This window comes from Lissotriton vulgaris, chromosome 5, assembly GCF_964263255.1.
Source record: "Lissotriton vulgaris chromosome 5, aLisVul1.2, whole genome shotgun sequence".
Lineage (NCBI taxonomy): Eukaryota > Metazoa > Chordata > Amphibia > Caudata > Salamandridae > Lissotriton > Lissotriton vulgaris.
In genome coordinates this window covers 2,003,552,268-2,003,559,011 of record NC_141693.1, presented here as the reverse complement: position 1 = coordinate 2,003,559,011, position 6,744 = coordinate 2,003,552,268, and positions in this window count along the sequence as shown.

The window sequence follows — 6,744 nt, the reverse complement described above, 5'->3', positions numbered from 1 at the left end:
AACTCAAGTCCTTCCCTCACTCCTACATTACTCTGCTGGCACACTGCTCTTTTGTTGGGGCCACACATTGCATCCAGTGTGCCCAGGTATCTCTTGGCCAACAAACAAAGGTGCAAACTTGCATTCACTTTGGGACCAGGTTCCCTAGAACGTGCGCTGGTGCACAAGCGCACATTGAAGTCAACCAGAGCGCGCAGTGTCCCAATAGTAGAGCGCACACACAGAACACAGCCGTGAGACCTTTCGCGTCGCCGCTTTTTAAATGCGAGCGGCGCGAAAAATGGTAATTTCCGGATTACAGGAGGCAGAGCTGGAGACGACAGTGAAGAGGACACAGCCGAGCCAGGAAAGTGTCTCCCTTATGCCCTGTATGGTATGGGAAGGCTCGGGTTTACGAGCAAGTGGCGCCTGCTGCCTTTTTTTCTTAATAGTGCACTGCGGGGCAGATTGGGGGCCTTTGTGAAAGTATTCATGTTAATCACAGCGCCATCATGCGCTGCGATTAACATGAATACATTTAAAGGCCCACAATCTGCCCCGCAGTGCACTATTAAGAAAAGGAATGTGGCAATCTAAAGGGCAACGTGTTCTTTCAGATGATTTGTGTTTGACTCTGCTTTCCTGTGCTAATAGTGGGCATCTGCGTGGCTGAATGAGGGCCTTTGAAATAGTTTTCATGCTAATTGCAGTGCACACGGGTGCTGCAATTAACAAGAATTTTATCTCAAAGTCCCACATTCAACCCCGCACTATCAGCAAAAGGAATGCAGGGTCATACACAACGTGTGCTTTCAGAATCATCTGAAGGCGCACGTCGTGTTTGACCCTGCATTTCTTTAGCTCATAGTGGGCAGCTGCGGGGTTGAATATGGGCCTGTGAGATAGTATTCTTGTTAATTGCAGCACTGGTGTGCACTGCAATTAACAAGAATACTATCCCAAAGGCCCATATTCAGCCACGTACTATCAGCAAAATGAATACAGGGTCAAACACACTGGTGTTGCTAGGGGGTGGCGGTGGGGGGTGGTCCGCCCCGGGCGGCACAATTTTGGGGGCGGCCGGCGGCAGCTGCGTGGCACTGGTGGCCAGCCCAGGATTTATTTGGGCACATAGTCACTGAATGTGATGTACACCCACCACCTCCATACGTACGGCTGTCCTTCTTTATGGGCAACTTCTGTCTACAACTCAGCAAAAGCTCATCCTTAATGCAGGACCCAGCCTGAATAGAAGAGCAAGCAGGGGCGACGAAAACCGACAGCTGGGTAAATAGCACAGTATAAGAAAGAAGGAATGTTGGAAGAAATGGGTGAAAAAAGGGAAGTAGGGATGAATGAGCAGGAGGATGAATGGATATGTGGATGAATGAGTGTGTGAAAGAAGAAGTGAATAATGATGGATGGACACATGAAAGGATAGTAAAGTAAAGGGATGTGTGGATGGGCGAGTGAGTGAATGGATAGGTGGATGGACACATGAAAGGACAGTAAAGTAAAGGGATGGGTGGATGGGTGAGTGCGTGAAAGAAGAAGTGAATGATGATGTATGGACACATGAAAGGATAGTAAAGTAAAGGGATGTGTGGATGGGCGAGTGAGTGAATGGATAGGTGGATGGACACATGAAAGGATAGTAAAGTAAAGGGATGGGTGGATGGGTGAGTGCGTGAAAGAAGAAGTGAATGATGATGTATGGACACATGAAAGGATAGTAAAGTAAAGGGATGTGTGGATGGGCAAGTGAGTGAATGGATAGGTGGATGGACACATGAAAGGATAGTAAAGTAAAGGGATGGGTGGATGGGTGAGTGCGTGAAAGAAGAAGTGAATGATGATGTATGGACACATGAAAGGATAGTAAAGTAAAGGGATGTGTGGATGGGCGAGTGAGTGAATGGATAGGTGGATGGACACATGAAAGGATAGTAAAGTAAAGGGATGGGTGGATGGGTGAGTGCGTGAAAGAAGAAGTGAATGATGATGTATGGACACATAAAAGGATAGTAAAGTAAAGGGATGGGTGGATGGGTGAGTGCGTGAAAGAAGAAGTGAATGATGATGTATGGACACATAAAAGGATAGTAAAGTAAAGGGATGTGTGGATGGGCAAGTGAGTGAATGGATAGGTGGATGGACACATGAAAGGATAGTAAAGTAAAGGGATGGGTGGATGGGTGAGTGCGTGAAAGAAGAAGTGAATGATGATGTATGGGCACATGAAAGGATAGTAAAGTAAAGGGATGTGTGGATGGGCGAGTGAGTGAATGGATAGGTGGATGGACACATGAAAGGATGGCAGAGCAAAGGGATGAATTGTTGAATGAATGTATAGGTGGAGGGACAGCTGAAAGGAGGATAGAGTAAAGTGATGGATGAGTGGGCGAAAAAATCTGTGAATGGGAGTCATAGTGGATGGATGATGAATGGATGGCAGGGTGAATACATGGATGGCTAGGTGAATGAATGTATGGGTGGATGGCAGATTGTATGGATGGCAAAATAAATGAATGGATGTGTGGCAGCATGAATGGATTAAAGGCAAAGTGTCTGAATGCATGATTGGATAGCAAAGTGGATGGATTGATGAATGACTGGCAGGATGGATGGCAGAGTGGATAAATTGATGGATGAATGAGCAGAGGGATGGCAGAATGGATGGATGGGAGAGGGGATTGATGCATGGCAGAGTGGATGAATGGGTGGTTGAATAGCAGAGTGGATGGATTGATGGATGAATGAATGGCAGACTGGATAGGTGGTTGAATGGATAGATAGAAGAGTTGATGAATGGATGGGTGGCAGAGTGGATTGATGGTGAATGGGTGGCAGGGTGGATGGCAGAGAGGGTGAATGACAGAGTAGATTGATGGATGGATGGAAGAGAGGATAGGAGGATGGATGGCCGAGTGGATGAATGGAACAGTTAATAAATTGATGAAAAGATGGCAGTTGATCGATGAATTGCAGAGGTGATGGTAAGATAACAGAGTGGAGGATGGATGGCAAAGACAATGGATTGCAGAGTGACTGGATCGATGGGTGGCAGAGTGGATGGTTGGTTTTTAGACTGTATGGATGGGCAGATGGATGGCAAAATAGAAGGATGGCCAATTATATGGATGGGTGGATACATTGATAGAATGGGGAAATATTGAATGATTGATGAAAGAATGACTGGATGACAGAAGCTAAAGGTGAAATAGTGGATGCCAGTAGGTGGATGGAAGGGTGAAAGAATGAATAGATGGGTGCATGGATGGAAGAGACAAGGAAGCTGTTCTATTGCGGGCTCAGCTCACTTGCTTTGCTTGCTTGGAGGCATCAGCACTTTCATTCAAAGTAGAGGCTACTTTAATTTTCTGCAGAAGCAATTGTTTGGACCAATTAATCTCAATCCCTGCCACCTATAAGTCGCCCCATTTTGTCCCTGGCCACTGCTCATATTTTCTCTACATTTTCATTATCAGTGTTCGTGGCATTATGGTTTTTTCAGAAACACTGTGTGCGCATGTCAGGCCACCAGGGTCTACTTCAGATCGCCAGCTTCCTCTGAAGCTGAGAGGAGGGTGACTGAGGGGGCTGAGGCAGACCCTGGAAGTACTGGAATATTTCATCATAGCCCCTATAGAACCTATGGGCGTTTTTTGCTTTAAAATGCACTATTTAACCTCCTTTATAAAACCATTTTCAGGGTAAAAAAAACCCTACCACAAAGTCCCCACAAGAAGTCAGACTCGCCCGCTGGAGTTCAGTGTAAGTATTTTAATCCACCACGTTCAAAGGCAACCAGCTGCCTCTGCTTCCAGGAAACCATTGATATCTTTATTAGAGCAGCAGTGAGTCAGCTGATTAGGATATGCTTAGTTTCTTATTGAAAGTTCAAGTTCTTCCTTTGCTGTTCGGATACACTCACCCCTAAACATACTCTATAGAACCCTTGTAATTTTTGATCCTTTTCAAGAAGCCTTCCTCGTCTGTTGAGGCTATTGGAGGTCGAAGAGCCCTGTAATAGCGGAACGGATACACGAGATTTTCAATAGATTTATTTATTTTTATTTATTTATTTTTAACAATTTATTAAGCGCAACATATACCAGTAGGCGTCTTGGCGCTAAAAAGATTCCCTAAATATCTTTGGCGGCTCATAGTGATGTTAGGTACATTATTGATCAAAGAGCCAAGTCTTTAGCCCCTTACGGAACTGAAAGAGTGAGGAGGACATCTTAATATATTGTGGCTGTAGGAAGGTGGCTACCTGACTATGGTTACCCCAGATTTTTTGCCCTGTGTTTAGCTGGTTTTCGACTTAGTTGGCCTGGTTCCCTGCTAATCAGGGCCCCAGGCTATCTGCTCTCTCTGTAAAATGGATTCCATGTACCCTAGGTGCATAACTAGATTGGCTTGGGTCACCTTATCAGCCCCTGTACAGTGCACTATAGGTGCCCAGGGCATAGGTGCATCCAAGGCCTACCAGGGGCTGCAGCATATCTTTTGCCACCCCTGGCTGGCTATCTAAATTGACACAACTGGCTGATCACTCAGCTGGGGCAAGTGGGTGTAATCACCCCTTGCTTAGATATAGTATACCTATATCTAAACCTATATCTGGACACATATATAGCCTGTGAGTCACTCCTATGGAAGGCCCCATCAATCCTGGAGGCAGAGTGCGTGGTTTTATGTGAGATGGAGCTCTGGCATGAGCTGAGCCTGTCTGCAGCTGTCGGGAACAACTCCCTAAGCTGGTCCGGGATAATGCCATACCATATACTCTTAAGCGCCTTATAATCCTCGCGGTTATATAGCAACTTTGGTTTGGCTTTATCAAAACATGTCGTGTAAGGTGTCATACGAATTGGAATACTACCCCCTCGCCAGTTCTGGCGACGGGGGTAGCATTCCACCCTTCTAGAGGGAGAAGACATGTTACTTTACTGAAACGCGGTTGATTTAAAATGAGCCTCAGATCCACAAAATGGATGCCCCTGCCACAGACACGGGTCTGGCCTCCTGCTGCTGACCGAAACCCGGCAGAGGAGGCCTGGACAAAGAGTTTCCTGTCACAGGGCGGTGTCAAACCACCCCAGACAGGAGATAGTGGATTGGAGTAGGGAGGTTTCAAAGAAACCAGACACTGCCTGGGGAGCACAAGGCTGCCCCTTGCAGGATCCGGCCAAACCGGTTCTGGGGCCTCCCAGCCCCTGTCCCAGCGCGGCCAGGATCAAAGGAGAGGGGTGTAACCACCCCCTTCCTGGGTCCCACCCATAGGAGGGGACCTAGCAGGATGTCCAACCCCCTAGATTCGAATAAGAGGGGGAGCAGTCCCAACGGACTTCAGATCATCCTGAAGAAACATAAGAAACGAAATCTGGACCCTTCGACTTTCTACACGACGTGAGAAGACTGAAGAATCTCCCTTGTGGTCAAGGAGTGACCACCCTGTGCAAACAGGCACCATCCAGCCCTCGACCCTTGCTTTGTTGCAGTTCCCGCCGGAACTCGAGCGACAGAGATCGACGAGATCAAGCTTGCCTGCCTTCTACCTGCCCGATCCACAGTCCCAGCAGAGCTGAGACCCGTGGGGGCGACCGGAAGCGTGGGGCACGCCATCTTGAAAAGGCCACGAGACGCTGACCGTGCAGCCCACGAGTGATCCTCGAAGCTGTGCACCGGGGTTTGAGAAGCCCCAGCCCCGAGCTCCACTTGCACCAAAGCTCACCCCTCCACACTCGACGAGTGCTGCGTGGGGCCCTTCTGCCTGTGTGTGCTCAACGCGTTGGCCCGGTCACTTGCCAGCTGGCTTGTGGCCCCTGTGCCGACGAAACTTGAAATACGACTCGCTTTTCTGGTTGTTCCAGATCTGCACCAGCTCCTGTGAAAAGGAGCACCCACTCTGACCCTCCTGGTTCGAGTGATAAGCAATCTCCCGGTTCTGCGTGGATTGCTTTTGCCAAGTGCTGTTTGCTGCAATCTTGAAGCCGACGGTGCTGACGGCGAGAGCCTACGTGGGACAGATCGTGACCTGCTCCTGGACGTCGCAGATGCCCCAGAGCCCACGTGACAGCGGAGAGAAGCCTATCGACAACCGCCTGATTGCGCCCGACATTGCCTGGTTCCGTCCTGGTTCCACCCTGTTCACTGCTGAGTGACCCAGACTCTGTCCCCTCTGCTTTCAGGTACTTTTCTACTTCGATCCACCCTTGGATCGCACCGGACACTTCTGCTTCACAGCGCCTGCAGCTGCAACAGCTTCAAGCACCAAGAACCTGCGTGACAGAACCCGACGCCACTTCGACCCTGTGCACCCACGGCCTGTGGGTGAGGTAACTTTGCAACGCCGGTGTCCTTACACTGGTACACACCTCTAGGGTCTGTGTCTAAAGTTTTGTGTTCCTAGGTTCAGCGGAAGTATCATTTAATTCACTTTATCCAAACTTTACGCACCATTGACTTTACATTGGTGCGCGCCGCACTTTCCGTGCTGCACCCGTATCCTGTGGGCTACTCCCGACTTCTTCATTGCTTGTCCTGACTGCTCCCAGCGAATCTCTAGGCCCTAGGCCTAACCATTGCTCGATAAGTGTTACTTATACCATTTTTTTAGTATATGGTCTGAGTGGCCCCCCGCCCTCAGCCATAATTGTGCCAACTTTATATGTTTAACAGTGCTTTTGATTTAACGCTTGTGCCCCTTTCCTCATAAAGAGTACTGGGGAGTAATTTAGAAATAAATACATATATTTT